At 39.4% G+C, this 19,178-nt stretch overlaps 2 long non-coding RNA genes and 1 pseudogene across 3 annotated transcripts; 1 reads left to right on the forward strand and 2 right to left on the reverse strand.

Annotated features, from left to right (window-relative positions):
* Positions 1–1,929: 1,929 nt before the first annotated feature.
* Positions 1,930–15,818, reverse strand: LOC143682954 (uncharacterized). The gene is made up of 4 exons (XR_013175392.1): positions 15,652–15,818; positions 4,460–4,611; positions 3,489–3,583; positions 1,930–2,024 (listed from the first exon to the last, which is right to left on the reverse strand). It is a non-coding gene; the product is annotated as an uncharacterized LOC143682954 (long non-coding RNA).
* Positions 5,763–10,447, forward strand: LOC143682942 (uncharacterized). Of its 2 annotated transcripts, XR_013175385.1 has the most exons (4): positions 5,919–5,988; positions 6,109–6,204; positions 7,450–7,679; positions 10,195–10,447. It is a non-coding gene; the product is annotated as an uncharacterized LOC143682942 (long non-coding RNA). The 2 variants fall into 2 exon arrangements; XR_013175382.1 differs by lacking the exons at positions 5,919–5,988; positions 6,109–6,204 and adding an exon at positions 5,763–5,846.
* On the reverse strand, positions 7,983–8,173 carry LOC143682929 (cytochrome c oxidase subunit 7C, mitochondrial pseudogene; annotated as a pseudogene).
* Positions 15,819–19,178: the final 3,360 nt, after the last annotated feature.

Raw genomic sequence — 19,178 nt, forward strand, 5'->3', positions numbered from 1 at the left:
GGGCAATCTCTGGATTTCATCTCTTAGCTTAGCATCTTCAAATGTCTGTCTAGTTGCATCTCTCTGCTCACTATGTCAGATCTTTTAAAGACTCCAGTAAGCTAATTAAGACCTCCCTTGAATGGGTGTAGTCACATCTCAATGGAAATAATATACTCAAAAGATCCCACCACAATTGGGTGGGTCATGCCTCTATGAAAACAACCTAAACAAAAGGTCCCACCCTACAATAGGTCTGCCCCCTCATGACTGGATTATGAGAACATGGTTTTTCTGAAGCTTCAAACCAACACACTAACTCTATTTAAGGTTTCTCTGCTGATAAGGTCACCAGCAGTTTTCATTTGCAAAAGCTGCTGGAATGCAACATACCAGAAATGGAATTGCTTTTATAAAGGGAATTTACTATGTTACAAGTTAACAATTCTAAGGTCAGAAAAATACCTAACTCAGGCATACAGGAAAGGATACCTTGACTCAAGAAATACTGATATCTGTTACATGGGAAGACACGTGGGTGGTGTCTGCTGGTCCTTGTTCCTGGTTCTGTTGCTTCCAGCTTCTGATACCAGTGGTCTACTCTCTAAGCATATGTGGGCCTTCACTTAGCTCCTCCCGGACACAACTCTGCATTCTGGCTTGCTTAGCATCAAATGGGAAGGCACATGCCAATATCTTCTGGGTTCTTCCTGTGTCCAAGTATTTCCTCTGTCAGCACTGCAAGCATTTGCATCTGAGGTTTCTCCAAAGTGTTTCCCCTTTTAAAGGACTCTAGCAAACTATTAAAATACCCACCTTCAATGGGTGGAGTCACGTCTCCATTTAACCAAAAGCCAACACCCACAATTGTGTCCCATCTCCATGGAAACAATCCAATCAGAGTATCCCAGTGTTAACAATAGGTCTAGCCCCACAAGACTGGATTTGGGTGAAAACATGGTTTTTCTGGAGTACATATGTGTTTCAAACCATGATACCAGTCATATTGGATGAAGGGCCCAGCATAATTCAGGGTAGCCTCATCTGAACTAATCACATCTTCCAAGATTCTATTTCCAAATTGGATCTCAGTCTTGGGATTGGTGGTTGGGATTTTAACATATCTTTTTCAGGGAATCGATTTAACCTGTAACCATTTATCACTTACTTCACTTTTTTCATACTCTGTATTTTGTTTTCCTCCTCTACCTGAATTTTCCTTCATTTTGCTGGCACCGAGTTTACTTTCCTTTGTTTTGCCTTGAAATGTCCCCAAAACAAGGAAGTAGTGGACTGAGGGGCTAAAATTGTGTACTTCTTTTCTCTTAAAGAGTATTATCTGGAAATATCTATTGTGGAATGTCAAAAAAGTTCCTTCATTTGTCCAATGTTAGCTCTTCTGGAAGAAAGTCAGGCTTGTACGAGTTACTCTGTCTTGTCCAAATGCAATGTACCTATAAACTATCATTGTGTCTAATTAAGATCACTTAATACTATAGGTTATGGTGGTTAAAATGGAGAATTCCATCTTCTATTATGTTTCCACAATAAATTTTTTTAAAAAATAGAACTTTACAACAGAAAGATTGAGTCTTAAGGTGAAATATTGACTTCAGCTAATAATATAAATAACAATATTGGTTCATCAGTAACAAACATAACAGTGTGTAAATGTCTATTTCTGTCCCCACTCTCAGTTCCTCCAGTAAAATACCTAGCAATGGGGTTGCAGGGTCATAGGGCAACCCCATCCTTAGCCCTGGCAGAGCCACCACACTGCCCCCTGGAGGAGCTGCACCTCTCAGCTTCCCGACCAACAGTGAATAGGTACTTCTTTATCACCACATTGCCTCTAGTATTTATTTATTTCTGTTCATTTCTAAACAGCTTTATTTGCACACCTACAATTCAACCTAAGGAAATAGCCACATCTTTGCCACCATGCTTATATGAAGAAATTTCTTTTCTTCTTGAAAGAATCCAATGTGGGACGTACTCCTAGGGATGAAGTCAGGACCCGGCAACATGGGATTAAGAAAGACTTGCTGATGAAAAGGGGGAAAAGAAAAATGAGACAAAATAAAATTTCAGTGGCTAAGAAATCTCAAACAGTGTCAAGAGGTTGTACTGAAGCTTATTCTTATCCATTATATAGATAACCCTTTTTAGTTTATGGTGTATTGGAGTGGCTAGAGGGAAAAACCTGAAACTGTTGAGCTGTGTTACAGTAGCCTTGATTCTGGAAGATCATTGCATAGCCATATAACTTTTACAATGTGACCATGTGATTGTGAAAACCTTGCATCTGTTGCTCCTTTTATCCTGGGTATGGAGAGATGCATAAAAAATAATGGGGTGGATAAGGGGTAAAAAAAATGAGGTAGATTGAAATATTGGTGGTCAATAAGAGGGAGGGGTAAGGGATCTGGGATGTGTATCAAATTTTTCTTTTTTGTTTCTTTTTCTGAAGTGATGTGAATGTTCAAAAATGATCATGGTGATGAATATACAACAATGTGATGATATTTCAACCATTGATTGTACACTATAGATGAACTGTGTGTGAATATTTCTCAATAAAAATAATTTTAAAAAATAACAAATGTACCACACTAAATGAAAATCTTCTAAAACTGATCATTGGAATGCATACACAACTATGTGCTGAGACTGTGAGCCAGTGATTGTATATTTTGGATAGCTCTATGAAGCTGCATTTAAAAAAGGGGAAAATAAACCAGTAGGGAAAACAGTTTGTGTGAGGGAAGGGGTAGGTCGGAATTCTGAACCTTTCACATTATTTTTTTTTGTAAACATGAATCAACACTGGAAAATAACAAAAGGTCATAAGATCATTGTGGTTGTTTTGCAGAGTGTGACTAAAGGTGCGAAGATTACAAAAGTTAAAATCTTGTTGAAATAAACCCAGGAGAGAGAATCAGTGGAAACAGATATGAAGAGAAGGGAAGAGATATTTTGGGATCTAGAAGACAAAACAGAAAATAATATATGTTTGGAGGTAGTTAAGGAAATAGTTACTGTTGAATTCTAAGGCTTTTGTCTGAATTGGGAATGTTGGTGGAACCTACCAATAAAGTTACAAACATTGATTTTGTTTGTTCATACACACAAATGCTTTTAACAGAAAAAAAAAAAGCCCTGCATTTTAAAAGTAGTAGGGGCTCATTTAATCAGTAGATTGAGGAATGCAGTAATTGTACATAACAGCTCTCATAATTATACTGTATACACCCTCATGACATTATATCCTGGTATTCACACCCATGGTGTTTGCGATAACTGAAGAAACTCTTCTTTATGACAGAATGCCAGCTGATGAATGCAGAAGGAATACATTTTAAAAGATCACTCTTAGGCAACCATGGTAAGGGTCAGGAATAGATGCTAGCTCTGGAGGTGAAAGTTTGAGAATCAGCAGGATGTCTAACCAACAGTATCTCATCACCTGATATTTATTGATACAAAAGGTAAAATGGTGCTCTCCTTACCAGTTGACATCAGTTGCAACAGGATGAGTTGACAGCATGTTGCTCCTGGTCAGCATCCTTTCTGTGCTACTGCTGCCAAAGGTGCATTACTATGCCTAAACATAAGGAAACAGGAAAAGTCCAAACAAAATATGCTCCAAACTCTTGAAATATGACATGGTTGTAAAACACAATGAAATGGTAAGATGTGTGAGGTTAAGGGAGAATAAGGAGACATGACAACGGAATGTAATGCAATGCTCTGGATTTTCTTTTCTGCAATGGGTGTTATTTGGAAAATAGGTAAAAAATGAATAAGCTCCACTTATTAAATCCTAGCATTTTATCAATGTTAATTTCTTGATTTTGATAAATATTCTGAGATAGTCAAAGAGATCTCATTTTGGTAAATTACTTCTTATATATACTGAAATGTTGGCTATCTCCTGATACTAACCTTTTAAGTAATGAAGAATAATTCTGGGTAAGTTCTTATGATCATTTAGGGTGTCATGAGGGATTATCCCTGTGTAAATTTTCTGATACACATTGAGTTTGCTCACCACACAGAATTTATATTTTTAAGTTTTTTTAAACTATGATGAGTTTACTTCAGGATCAAGTACATTTAACCTACAGGTGCTCAGCAAAGAACAATTTTCCTCATCACAGTAAGAGCCACTGCACATGGAGGAAAAACTTCATTCACAGTGACTCTTTCACTCTGGAAATTTTGATCTTGGACTTTCTATCACTTTCAGAGTCCCGTGGTTTCCCCTGGGTTAATTTCCTTTCTGTTTTGATGAGAAACAGGAGACAACATTAAGATTTTGAGGGTGTCTTTAATGAGACTTGTGTGTCACTGACCCCTATGTTTCACTATGCAGAGGCTGGTGAATAGGAACACAGAATTTTTAAAATATGTAATTAATATTAAAAAAAGAAGAAGAAGAAAAGAGAAATCATTCCATGGGGGGCTACAATGTGCTCACCCGCTGAGATGAGGTGGCTGTTGTTCTCCAGCCTCACGCCTCTGTACAGGGTCCTCTGGGCAGGGCCCAGGAGCTGCCACTCCTCCTGGGTGAGCTCCACAGCCACGTCCTTGAATGACACTGAGGCCTGTGACAGCACATTTCTGGTCAATCTGAAGGGTTCAGGAACAAGTGACATAGAAAATATCTTAGGAAATTGACTCTTAGTATGTTTACTGTTGAGAGTTTCAAGCAAACTCCTAAAAAGATTGCTGAATGTGCCCCAGAAAAACATGTTCTTAAATCTAATTCTTTCCTGTGGGTGTAACCCCATTGTTAAGTAGGTACATTTGGTGGAGCTACTTCAGGAAAAGTGTGACCCACCTCGTTCAGGATGGGACTTAATCCTACAAATATGTACAATTTCCTAATACAGATGACATCTTGAATGAGCAGAGAAAAGCTGATGTCAATGTCACAGGGATAACTAGATGGCCCTATGGGCCATGAAAGTTACATCTATACCACACCCCCTAGAATAGGACAAATTTCAAATGCATACAAAGATATGAATCTATAAAATAAGGTCTATCACATTCTAGAAGACTACACAGAATGATTCTTTACAATGTTACTATGTTACAATGTTACTATGACTCAAAATCATAAAGGAAAACTGCTATATTTGAAAAAATGAACATCAAATGTTTGTATGGAAAAAAAATCTGCATGGGACAAATAGTAAGTGTCAAACCCTAGGAAAATTGTGCAATTTATATCACACTCACAGAATAGAGGTAGTAGGACATAGTAGACACTATAATTAAAAGATGAGCACATCGATAGAAGAATAGGTAAGGGATAAACAGTTCAATAAAAATAAATACAAATGAAAAATGATGCAGGTGTACAGAAGACAGCTTGGTGGTTGCTCAGTAAGTCAGGTATAGAATAACCATATGACCCAGTAATCCCACTTCTAGGTGTACACCCAAAACATTGGACATAGGGACTAGAACAGATATTTGCACATCAATGTTCATGGAGGAATTATTCACAATTGCCAGAATGTGAAAGCAATACAGGTGTCCATCAAATGATGACTGGATAAATGCAGTATATATATACAATAGGATATTGTTCAGTTGTGAATAGGAGAGAAGTCCAGATATGTGTGACAATATGGATGAACACTGAAGACATCCTGACAACTGAAATAAGCCAGACACAAAAATTTCATGATCTCACAGCTATGAAACAATTAGAACAAATGAACTCAGAGGCAGAATCTAGAACACAGGTTACCAGGGTCTAGGGTGGGGGAGGAAATGGGATCTTAATGCTTAAGTTGCATAACTATGTGAGGATACTGTGAGAAATTGATGATTTATTTTTGACAGAATATGTGGTATGTGGTTATATCTCAGTGATATCTGCAAATACAAAATACATAAAACAAACAGAAAGATTCAAATCCAAGAGAAAATGTGGAGAGAGTCATCTTTATTCAATGTTGAGAGGGTAGCAGAAGGGTGGAGTCCCTCTGGAGGGTAATTGTATTTGTTTCTTAAATGCTGCCAGAGTGTGAGATACCAGAAATGGAATGACTTTTTAAAAGAGAATTTAATAAGTTGCAAATTTACTATTCTAAGCCTATAAAATGTCCACAGGAAGTCATCCAGGGAAGATAATCTTAATTCAAGGAAGGCCAATGGATCTGAAACACCTCTGTCAGATGGCAAGTCACTATGTCTAGGAGAAGTCATGTAGGTGGCATCTGCTGGTCCCTTACTCCTGGGCTCCCATTTTTCAGTCTCTCATCCTGTGGGGGCTCCTCACTTCACTTCTCAGGGCCTGCCTTTCAGCTCTTGGCTCCCTGTGGTTCTCTCCAGGTGCTGGTTTATTTTAATATCTCATGGCCACGTTTGAGGGGCTCCAAGCTTCTCCAAACATCTGTGTCTCTGTTCTCCAAGTGTTGGCATCTGTGTCAGCTCTGCTTTGAAGTTTCTATTGGCTGTCTCTCTGTTGGCTCTGGAGTTTCTCTCCAAAATCTTCCTCTTTTAAAGGATTCCAATAAACTAATCAAGACCCACCTGGAATTGTTGGAGCTGCAGTTCCATAGAGTTTATCTAATCAAAGTTTCTGACCTACAATGATGAATTAGGGTTAAAAGAAGTGGCTGCCTCTGCAAAGACTGAATCAGGATTAAAACATGGCTTTTCTGGGGTACATAAGACTTTAAAAAAAAACACAGTAAAGTAGCACATTCACAGGATAACTACAGGGTCATGCTATGATTAGGTAGTCCTGTTACTAGGAATATATTTGGAAGAACTGAAAGTAGGAACTCTAATAGACATTTGTACACTGATGTTTATGGTAGCATTATTCATGATAGTAAAAGGATGGTGGTGATTGAAGGGTACAAATGGAAGAGTGGAATGGCAAACTGTGGTGTACACACACGATGGAATATTGTGCAGCTACAGAAAGAAGTGAAGCCATGAGGCATGCAACGATGTGAATGAACCTTATGGACATTATGTTAAGCAAAATAAACCAGAAACAAAAGGATAAATATTGCATGGTCTCTTTTAGAAAATACATATAAGAAAATTAGGGCAGTAAGTTATTCTTGAGTTTTAAGTGTTATTTCTAAATTCAGGGATGCTGTGCTCTATGTGTGTACCCTGGTATCTCCATGGAACTTTGGATACCTAGTGATGCCTAAGACTCAGAGTTAGAGTAAATGTGAAACTCAGCATTACTCCATACAGCAATTGTCAAAGAAACTGATAAACAAATCAGACTTCAATTAGAGATATGAGTGAAGTTGAATTTTCTCTTCAAAAAAATTTTCCCTTCAATTTGCTTTTCAGCCATCTGTATTTGCTCTTCAGAAAAATGCCTATTCATATCTTTAGCCCATCTTATAATTGGCCCTGCTCTGTGGTTTTACTGCATTTTTAAAATGAAAAAAATTTTTACTTTTATCATTATTATCTTTACAGACTTTGCCTAAGATACTGAGTCATATTGCACCAGCATTTTGCATGAGCAGCTGTAGTTTTGTAGTAGAAAAATCTAAAGAGTCAACAGCCCGTGTTGTAGTACGGAGAGAAATAGGAGTACAGAGAAGCTATACCATGGAAAGTACTCTGTGTGGCTGTGTTCAAGGAAAGTATAAGGTAAACCATCTCAGAACTTCTACCCACAAAAAATATTTGAAGACTTTCCTCCCGTAAGTACTAAAAGCATTTTCAAGTATTTAATAAATGATAGGTTTGTTGTACTTAGTTATATGTACTTTGCAATAATGAATTTAATCATCTGAATGTGAATAGTTTGCCTAAACTCCTTACAAAATTCTTAGTTATTTGAGTCTTTTTAAGGTCATAATTTTTCTTTTGGTTCATATAGTAAGTTTATTTATAAACATATCCAACATGCTATGCGTTTAACAGAGTTTGAGCCCTATTTCAGGACTGTGCTTTTTTAAAATGCTCCTCTTCATAGCTGTTTCATGAATAAAACTAAAATATTCTTATTTCTTAAGCAATTGGCTTCTTACTATAAAGAAAGGTTCAGAAAATCCAGATCCAAAGTACCAAGTCATCATAACTAGTAACCGCCACTTGTTTTCTACTGAAAATGGCAAATTCTTCCCAGGCCCCTCCTCACGGTGGCTCCTGTGGACACAGAAGTCGCGAGCCTCCAGATGCTCTGCCCCAACATGGTCCTGGTGGAGACGTGCAGAAAGCTCAGAGACTGAAGGCAGGAGAAATGGTGACGCCAACACAGTACACTTTCCCGACCTTGTCTCTGCAGCCATCATTTTAGGAATGTGCATTCCAGTACATAAATTTAAATACTGATTAGTAATTTACAAAGAACTGTTCAAGAAGTACATTATTAAAAAATTTTGTTATTAATATATTAGATGTAGGTATATATATTTGTGCATTTAAAAATAAACACATCATATTTGCTCCTAAAGCACCTAGTTTGTTAAATTTAGAATATTGTGTGTGATTTTTAAATGTATAACCCTTTAAATCTTTTCTTCACTGAGACTGCTTTTTTTTTAAAGGGGATATTGTATTGTTTATTTATTACATGTGATAATGGATGATACAAAAGGTTCATTTCCCATCTATAACTTTAACTGGTACCGTTATTCAGTTTAGATATATTGCATAGGATATGCCAACAATCATTTTTATAACCAAATGAAATTCTGTAAGTTTGATTGGGTGACCCTTTTTACTGATGAACTCCAGGTCACAGCACAGTAACTGTCAATTCAACTACACCAAGGTTTCTGAAGACAAAAAGGCTTCTCTGCACATGAGCAGTCTTCTAAGATCATAAATGAATTTTGAATAGAACCCGACATCACCCTGAAGGAAGTCTAACTTCACACTGTTGGGGCAGTTTATCAAGATGGCTTCAGAGTAGACTAATTTTACACAGCACATTTAAAAAATGACATATTTATTCAGCATCATGATCAGACTATTACATTAAGCAATCAACAGCATGGATGTAAAAAAAAAACTACATTAAAACCCTTTGTTGAAATGCTTTACACTTTCCACAGAACAGAAACTAAAATAGCCTGTTATACAATTAGTCACAAATACAGCCCTTGTGGGGTTTTTTTTACCCATACACATGAATATTGTCTAAAACATGTCTTCTTCACAGCCACCACTGTGCTTGGCTGAGTTCACAATCCATTGTAACCTGTGGCTTCCCTGTCACTTCTCTGACTTTTCTCTCCTGCTAAGCCTTGTTTCCTGGAAATAGTTAAAACCTTCTGCCACTGCTGTAGCTATTGCTGCTGCTGGAACAACCAAAGCCACCTTGGGTTCGTGGTTTCACAGAGTATTCACCTCTACTACCATAAGGACCAGAACTTCTGCCTCCAAAGTTTCCTCTCTGCATGGGTCCAAAATTTGAAGCCTGATTGTTGTAATTGCCCAAATCATTGTAGCTTCTGCCATGTCCAAAATTGCTTCCATCATTACTAAGCCCATGATGGAAGGGTTACTGTTCCCACTGCCACCACATCCACCACCACCTCGGCTGCCACCAAAGCCACCACGACCACTGAAGCTTCTTCCATGACCACAGTTGTCATTCCCACCAGAACCACCTCCACAACCACCACCGAAGTCTCCAGAACCATTTGACCTCTTTGGCTGGATGAAGCACTGGCCATCTCTTTCTTAGACAGGCCTTTCCTTACTTCACAGTTGTGGCCTTCAAATTATGGTATTTCTTAATTAAAGTCTTATCCACAGAGTTATGATTCTTGAAGGTTACAAAAGCAAAGCCTCTCTTCTTGCCACTGCATCCGTTAGTCATGAGTTCAATCATTTCAATTTTCCCATAATGCTCAAAATAATCTCTTAGGTGATGCTCTTAAGTGTCATCTTTAAAGCCACCAACAAAGATCTTTTTCACAGTTAAGTGGCTTTTGTTTCTTCCCAGAGTGTTAGTGAAAATAGTTTGCATTCTAGTGAATGAGAACAGACATTTTAGAAATAGTCTTTGAGGACATTTGGTTTCCTTTGTGACCTAAAATAATTGTATATTGTTAAGACATCGTACTTGTTGAGACCTAGTTCCATACAAAATACCAAACTTTAAATTTTTTAATGTTGTTATGTTTCTTTTATATAATTTTAATGAAATGCAGCCAAAAGACAGAAAATTTTCTAGTTACATCTGTAATACTGCTTTATTTCTAGGGTTTACAGATTGGTTCTCAAGAATTGGAAGAGATGGGAGCAAAATTTTGTGTTGGTTTATTATGCTTGAAAAGACTGACATCCCCATTGGAATATGATCTGCCTTCCAGCCTTCTTGAGTTTGAAAATGACTTAATTGAATCAAGCTGCAAAGTAACTAGGTGGGATAAACTTCTGTTCTTCTATTGTTAAGTTATAGCTTACTATTAAACTCAATTAAATTAATTAGAGTTAAGACACAGATTTTGACATCCAAGAGCATTCTAAAAATTAGTTAATTTACACATCTAATATTATTTGTTTCAAATTGTAAAAATCTGATTCTTTTCATTTTGATTTTTGAATGAAATTTTAGTGAAATATCTTCATATTTTGAGTGCTATTTTTAATAATCTTAATTCCTATTACATGTAAAGAATAATGATTTCCTTTTAACTTAGCCGTAAGCAATGTGAATTACTATAGTACTTGTATCAGCTATCTAGGTTAAGAGGGTTTAGAATCAGGATTTGTGTTTCAAAAAAAATTTTTATTTTATTGATGTCTACACACATTAAATGGCTAATCAGTAAACTCTGGTTACATATATTTAAAAGACCTCCTTATAGTTAAATTTGATTATTTAACTACATCTTCCAAATATATTCTTCTAAATAGGTAGTCCTTTTCTTCTAAAATTCAGTATACAAAAATTTAATTAATTATGAATTCAGAGAGAATTCAGTATCATGATTCATAATCATGATCATAAGCCATTTTGTAGTTTAATGTATAAGGACAAGAATAGTCTCATTTTATAGAACTTTTATGCTTTTTGTTGTTCAGTATTGACTTGTCATGAGAGTTATTAATTTATTGCCATCCACTGTTACATATATCAGTGTAGGAGTTAAATGCAGTAAAACATTAATTGGAATTCCATTCTTTATAAATACAAAATTTAAACAAGTGATCACTGTATTCTCTACCCTTGTGTCTCTAAGCAATAATGGAAATGAATATCAAAATTGGCAGTTATTCTTTGTGTTAGTTAGATTCAGTTGTCAACTTGGCCAGGTGAGCATACCTAGTCTTGTTGCTGCAGACATAGGACAACGGTATGTGAACCTCATCTGTTGCTAATTACATCTGCAGTCAGTTAGAAGGTGTGTCTGCTGCAATGAGTGATGTTTGACTTAATTGGCTGGTGCTTAAATGAGAGAGCGCCAAGTAGCACAGCCTAAGCAGCTCTGCATTCCTCATTTCAGCACTAGTAGCTCAGCCCAGGCCTTTGGAGATGCAGAAAGAAGTCACCCCGGGGAAAGTTGTTGGAAACCAGGGGCCTGGAGAGAAGACCAGCAGAGACCATCCTGTGCCTTCCATGTAAGAAAGAACCTCAGTGGAAAGTTAGCTGCCTTTCCTCTGAAGAACCAACAAAATAAATCCCCTTTTATTAAAAGCCAATCCATCTCTGGTGTGTTGCATTCCAGCAGCTAGCAAACTAGAACATTCTTGCTGATTTTAAAGAAGCCTGCTTTCAAATTTTAATTCATGTATTCTTAACCTAGGGTCCACAAACCTTTTTTTTCCATCCCTAAGAGATCCAAGGATTCAGGGTATCCATGAATTTGAATGGAATAAAAATTGCATCTTTATTTTCACTAACCTCTAATTGAAATATAAAACATAGACAATAAACCTCAATAGTATTAACAGTATCTGTGACTTGATCACTGTGCTGGTTTGAAAGGAAGTATGCCCCCTAAGAAAAGCCATGTTTTGATATAAATCCCATTTCTTAAAGGTAGAATACTCCTTATTCAATATTGTATATTTGAAAATGTAATGAGATCATCTCCCTAGGTGATGTGATTTAGTCAAGAATGGTTGTTTAACTGGATTAGGGGATGACATGTCTCCACCCATTTGAGTGGGTCTTGATTAGTTTCTGAAGTCCTATAAAAGAGGAAACATTTTGTAGAATGAGAGATTCAGAGAGATTCAGAGAGAGCAATATTACAAAGCAGAGAGTCCACCAGCCAGCAATCTTTGGAGATGAAGAAGGAAGACGCCTCCCGGGGAGCTTCATGAAACAGGAAGCCAGGAGACAAAGCCAGTAGATGATGCCTTGCTTGCCATGTGCCCTTCCAGCTGAGAGAGAAACTGTGACTGTGTTCACCATGTGCCTTTCCAGATGAGAGAGAAACCCTGAACTTCATCGGCCTTCTTGAACCAAGATATCTGTCCCTGAATGCCTTTGATTGGACATTTCTATAGACTTGTTTTAATTGAGACATTTTCTCAGCCTTAGAACTGTAAGCTAAGCAACTCATTAGATTCCCCCTTTTAAAAGCCATTCCATTTCTGGTATATTGCATTCCAGCAGCTAGCAAACTAGAACAATCACCAATAGGAATCCCAGATATCTTCCTGTCGCATTACAGTTGGTTTAGGTATCCTAAAATATTATTTCTGCTTATTAGTACCTCATATTTATAATTATTTGACCCTTGGCATCTTTTCTGTAACTGCTTGTTGAAGTTTACTTCAAAAATCATTTCTTTTTTTCCTCTTTCCTTTGTATATATGTTACATTTTAAAATAAAGAACATTTAAAGAAAATAAATGAATGTTGCCTAGAGAACTGGATATCCATATGCAAAAGAAAGAGGATCCATATCTCACACCCTATACAAAAATTAACTCAAAATGCATGAAACACCTAAACTTTAGATCTAAGACCACAAAGCTATTAGAAGAAAATGTAGGGAAATATCTTATAAATCATATACTAGGAGGTGGTTTTCTAGACCTTACACCCAAAGCAAGCACATTAAAGAAAGAAAGAAATGGGAACTCCTCAAAATTAAACACTTTTGCACATCAAAGAATTTCATCAAGAAAGTAAAAAGATAGCCTACACAATGGGAAACAATATTTGGAAATGATATATCAGATAAAGGTCTAGTATCCAGAATTCATAAAGAGATTGTGCAACTCAGCAACAAAAAGACACACAACCCAATCACAAAATGGGCAAAACACTTGAACAGACACTTCTCAGAAGAGGAAATACAAATGGCCAAAAGGCACATGAAGAGATCCTCAATTTACCTGGCTATTAGGGAAATGCAAATCAAAATCACAATGGGATATCATCTCACACCCACCAGAATGGCCATTATCAAGAAAACAGAAAATGACAAATGCTGGAGAGGATGTGGAGAAAGAGGCACACTTATCCAGTGTTGGTGGGAATGTCAAATGGTATAACTGCTGTGGAAGGCAGTTTGGCAGTTCCTCAAAAAGCTAAATATAGAATTCCCATATGAGCTGGCAATACCAGTGTCAGATATCTACTCAGACGACATGCAGGCAAGGACACAAACAGGCATTTGCACATCAATGATTATAGCAGCATTACTTACAATTACGATGAGATGGAAACAGCCAAAATGTCCATCAACAGATGAGTGGCTAAACAAACTGTGGTATATACATACAATGGAATATTATGCAGTTGTAAAACAGAATAAATTGAGGACATTATGCTGAGTGGGATTAGCCAGAAACAAAAGGACAAATACTGTATGGTCTCGCTGATATGAAATGACATTAGTGAATAAACTTGGAGAATTTCATTAGTAACACAAGCCATCAGGAGGCAGAAATGGGGTAAGATATTGGTAATCAGAGCTGAAGGGATACAGATTGTGCAACAGGACAGAATGTAAAAACTCAGAAATGGACAGCACAATACTACCTAACTGTAATACAATTATGTTAAAACACTGAATGAAGCTGACTGTGAGAATGATAGAGGGAGGAGGCCTGGGGGCACAAATGAAATCAGAAAGAAAGATAGACAATAAAGACTGAGATGTTATAATCTAGGAATGCCTAGAGTGTATAATGATAGAGACTAAATGTACAAATCTAAAAAATGTTTTGCATGAGGAAGAACAAAGGAATGTCATTACTTCAGGGTGCTGAAAATAGATGGTAATTAATATTTTAGAATTTTACCTTATGTGTGAGACTAAAGCAAAACATGTTTATTTGATACAAAAACAATAATAATAAAAAAAGTACAATGGGTTCCAGATATTTCTTATGAAAAGAAAAATAAATTCAAGCCCGGGTAGCATGGTATTTTGGGGTTAAAATCAACCTCAATTTTGTTGGATTATATTTCTAAAGACAGATCTTTTTCACTTCACAAATGCATTCTATGAGCACTACAGATACTTTATCTATGAAGCAAAAAGCAGAAACTAAAAGTAACCCACAATCCCATCATTGAATACATCTACTATTATTAATATTTAGTTTCTTATTTTTCAACACATTCTGATTAATAAATAAGTTAAATTTACATGTGGACATAGTATTTACTATATGTCATTTAAAACATCTAAGATTTACAATTTGAATCTGGCTGTTTATGGCACAAAATTCACCTAAACATTATTAGTATGTGTATGTTCTTACACATTAAAATAGTTTGAGAAAGCCATCTCTTTAAAATATACTTTTGTAACATTCCATCTTAAGAAAACTTAAATACAAATTTCCTCCCTAGTTTGTGTAAGGCCTGGCCCGGTCACCTCTGGCTAGAAGGCCCCCACCCAAACTAAAACCCATGACCATCCGGGCACACAGCTGTGCAAACTCAGCCAATCAGGACCTGCCCTGACAAACAAAGGACCCCACTGCGCATGGCCCCCAGCTATGCCCACTGCACACGGCCCGTAGCTATGCCCACTGCGCACGGCCCCTAGCTATGCCCACTGCGCACGGCCCCTAGCTATGCCCACTGCGCACGGCCCGTAGCTATGCCCACTGCGCACGGCCCCTAGCTATGCCCACTGCGCACGGCCCCTAGCTATGCCCACTGCGCACGGCCCGTAGCTATGCCCACTGCGCACGGCCCCTAGCTATGCCCACTGCGCACGGCCCCTAGCTATGCCCCCCACACTAAAGTGCGGGAAACTCCTAACCTACCACAGGAGGCCCTGTAGGCATCATCAGCACCCCACTAGCCAGCCTATATCTAGCCCCGCCACTCCTGGGGGGGTGCGACTTCCCTGGCCCGCATCCTAAGCACCCGGACCCGGGAACCTCACCCAGGGACAATAAACTTTTTAAACTCGGACTCAGTTTCTCTGATTTTTCAGTCGGCTACAGTTTAAAACCTAACAGTTTGCATTCAGATTTCCAATCCTTCTGTGTTAATCTAACACACTACTGAAATGAACAGCAACATGGAATATTAGGGATGTATCTGTGAGGACATTTTTCATTAGAAGAGGTAGCAAACCTATTTGATTCATGCACTCAGCTGCTTTCCCTCAAGGGGCTAACAAAAGCATCTATCACAGACCTATGTACCTGGGAGCATCTTTTTTACTGTATTCACACCATCTCCAATGATCACTGAGTTTTCTTTACTTCAATCAGTAAGTAAGATAATGTTACCTCATTTTGGCTTTCACTTCTCCTTGAATCATTCACGCATTCTTTGGGATTTACTGGTTAGGGCAAAATCTTCTTTACTGATAGGTTTCCTTCTGCCAAATTTCTTTTTTTCTTTGATATGTTCATCCTTTTCTGATAAATTTGTAAGAGACTGTTAGAAACTAGGAATGTGTAACCTTTGCTTTTTAAAACAATGGATCCCACAAAAACACCCCAATTAGAAAACACCTTCTAAACCCAAAAAGCCCACAGCAGGGACCCCACCGATTCCCAAAGTGCCGCCCCCGGCCAACCACAGCCACCCCCAGCCCCTGAGCCCTGGGGGACCAGCTCTGACCCCCAAACCGCCCCTGGCCCGCTGTGGCCTCATCGCGGCGCTGCCACCAAGCTCCCGCCATGGCACGGGGACCCTGGCCTCTCCGGTGCTGCCCGCCTCCTGCTCCGGTGCCCGGTCCCTGCTTCGTCAGACCCCAGTGGGAGGCCTCCGCGGCGGCCGGAGGCCCCTGGGCAGCCGCCAGGAGCGCGGCCTCAGCAGGTCCCATGGCTGCGAGGGCGGCGCCTCTGAGGAGCCTCCCGGCTGCAGCCATCTTGACAATGGCGCCCCCTGCAGGGGAGATGCGGGGGACTCTGGGGACTCTGGGGAGGGGGCGGGCGGGAGGGGAGCGGGCTGCGGGGAGGGGGGGAGCCGAGAGGGTCCTGGGCTGGTGAGGTGGCAGTTCACAGATGCGGGCTCAGTCAGTCACTGCAGGAAGGCCCCGCACCTGCCGCCCTGTCCCTGGTCCTGGGAGTTGGACCATGAACACTGCTGACCCAGAATCTCTAACTCAGGCCTCCAGGTGCTCTGCACTTGGGAATTCTCATGCATAGTCAGTCTTAGAGGGCTAGGACAATAAGAGAAATCGGAGAGAGAAAGAAAGAAAGCACAATGAGGAACAAACCATCCTTTGAAAGGGGAGGCCTTGAACCTTTGAAATACATGACAAATCCTTTCTTTGGCAGTATAAGAGCAATGAGAAAATTGAAGGAGCAGGTTCATGAACACACCACTCCTCAGAGAGCACCTAGGTTTGATGTTTTGTCCAAATCATAAAGCAACTGAAGCCAAAATAGTGCCTCAAGGTGCTATTTTGGGTACACATATTATTATTCATTAAACAGTTATTTGTTGAGATTTTACTTAGTCCAGAGTAAGAATTGTGCTGTGGTGGGTCCTAGGGAGTGAGTAGGGACACTGATTTGCCCTCAAGGAATTTACCTTGGGGCAGAAGGGGTGGTGAAATTATCCCAAATATATGGCTTCTCTTGACCCTTTGCACCTTTCACATGGGTAAATACTCCCTAATGCTCTCAGCCAGCAGTGGTTGCACTTTCTGGACCTGTACTGTTGCCAAAAGTGAGCTCATCAGCCTGATGTGCACCAAAGCCACTTTTAGTCACAATGTATTTTGAGAAGAGAAAGGGTTTATTGCTTTGTTGACTAATAAGGAGACTGGAGGAAACCTTAGATCAGCCCCATGAACAAAATAGAGTCTGGGCTTTTCTACTGCCTGGAGAAGGCCGGCAAAAGAGGTGGTGACAGAATGGGGGAGAGGCTGTGGCCTAATCAGTCTGCGGGAAGGCAGGCCTAAGGGGGAGGGTTAAGCAGAGCATCTGTCGGCCAAAAATGCTTGGTCTTAAATAGAGGCTTAGAATGCTCAGTGTGGCTAGAACCCACCAGGCCCGGCCAAGGTAGGAACTGCAGAGTCATAGGAAACCCACTTTTCTGGCCGTGAAACAAGCTTTTTCTGAATAAACATGAGGAGGTGAGAGTTCATGCAAAAGAAATGAAAACTTTTCCAAACTAGTAAGAGAGGGGTCACCTCAGTGCTAAGGGGGGTTGGTAATTGGAGGTTTCACCTGCCCTTTCAGTTTGTGTCTGAATCCAATCCTGAAGACTTCTTCAGTGAACTCCTAAGAAACACTCCTCAGAGTGCCTCTCATAAGATTAAGTTTAGCCTAACGATCTTATTACTCCTTTTTTGTTGTTCTTCTAACAACTTTTCTGTTCAGCAAAATACATTTGTCCCATTTTCCTTAAATAATCCCAGCAATGCTTTGCCCCAGTCTCCTGACATCCACTTTTAGCACACCAGAATGTATTCCTTATAAATACTGTTGGAAACAGAAATCTAATATGGCATCATTATTTACATCCTTTGGTGATTGATTCTTGTATGGTCTCCTAGCCTTTACTGCATGAGAAACTTATGACTGGATGAGATGTCACTACCATGAGTAGCTGCCTACTCGGTTGACATGGAGTTCACCAGTATGGAGAATGTCTGGCTTAGGCTTGACCTGATCAGGTGAGCCTGGAAAGGGGGCTGGATCCTTCATGAAGTCACAGCTTGGAGATAGGAGAGGTCATATAGAGAGGACCAAATGGCAAGGCTCTCAGAGTGGCCTCTAGGGACCAAAAGCAGAATTTGGTCAACAAGTAACAACACAAGGAAGATGTCAGTTGTCTAACCACCAAGAATTGTGTCTACCAACAGCCTGAGAAGGTGTGGGAGCTTCCCTCCTAAAGACCCCAGTTAGCTCTCAGCCAGCCAACACTTTGACCTGTTTCGTGACACCCTGAGCAGAGTACGTGACCACTCTGCTCAGACTTCTGACCTGCAGAAATGCTGAGGTAATCAGTTTGTGTTGTTTGAAATGTGGTGGTAATTTCTTACACAGTGATCAAAAACTAACTCCAAAACTAAGGACTCAGTGGGCATGTGAAGAGTGAGTCTCAAAGGGGAACACCGGGATGACACCAGGATGGCAGCTCGGGGAAGGGCTTGGTGCCAGCAGGGATTCTTTGTGTTCCATCTTCTGTTTAATGTCTGACTGCCTTGGCTAGCCCTTCTAGGATCTTTGAACTCCCGCCGAGTTGTGGTTAATGTCATATCTGTTTGTTGAGCTAAAATCTTGTCGGACCCACTGGTATGGAGTTTTCTGGCCATCAGGTAGAAGAATTCTCTACTATTTCTCTCCAGTTCTTCTGGTGCTATTCTGAAAAATAATCAGGCAGTCAACTCTGAGGAAGCGTATCTGTGAAGAATGGCTTCTCACTTGACATTTTCTGATTTTGGTCCTAGCTCTCATTCTGTTCTAAGAGAAAGAGGTGCACTCTAATAACCCCAAATTGACTTAGCCCCTGTGGGGATGTTTTGGTCAAGTTAAATTGAATTATCTCAAGGAGAAATGTTAACAGCCCCCAAATTAAAATGGAATGATAGTCAGATGGCAACCATTCTCTCTTCCTGCTGTTTCTTTTATGTGATCATAAATGAAAGGTCTGATGTCTAGCTAGTCTTAGACCAAATGGGAAACTTTGAAGATTATGAAGGCTCTCAAAAAATGATCTAATGTCTTAGGGGAAGATGATAGCATGAATGAAAATAATGGCAGCAACTTATAAGATGGAGAAAATGGATCAGCCAGAATTATTGGGTGTGTGGATGGGGGTGGGCAACCACTCAGGTGGACTGCTCTCCATGAAA

Source organism: Tamandua tetradactyla, chromosome 1, assembly GCF_023851605.1.
Source record: "Tamandua tetradactyla isolate mTamTet1 chromosome 1, mTamTet1.pri, whole genome shotgun sequence".
NCBI lineage: Eukaryota > Metazoa > Chordata > Mammalia > Pilosa > Myrmecophagidae > Tamandua > Tamandua tetradactyla.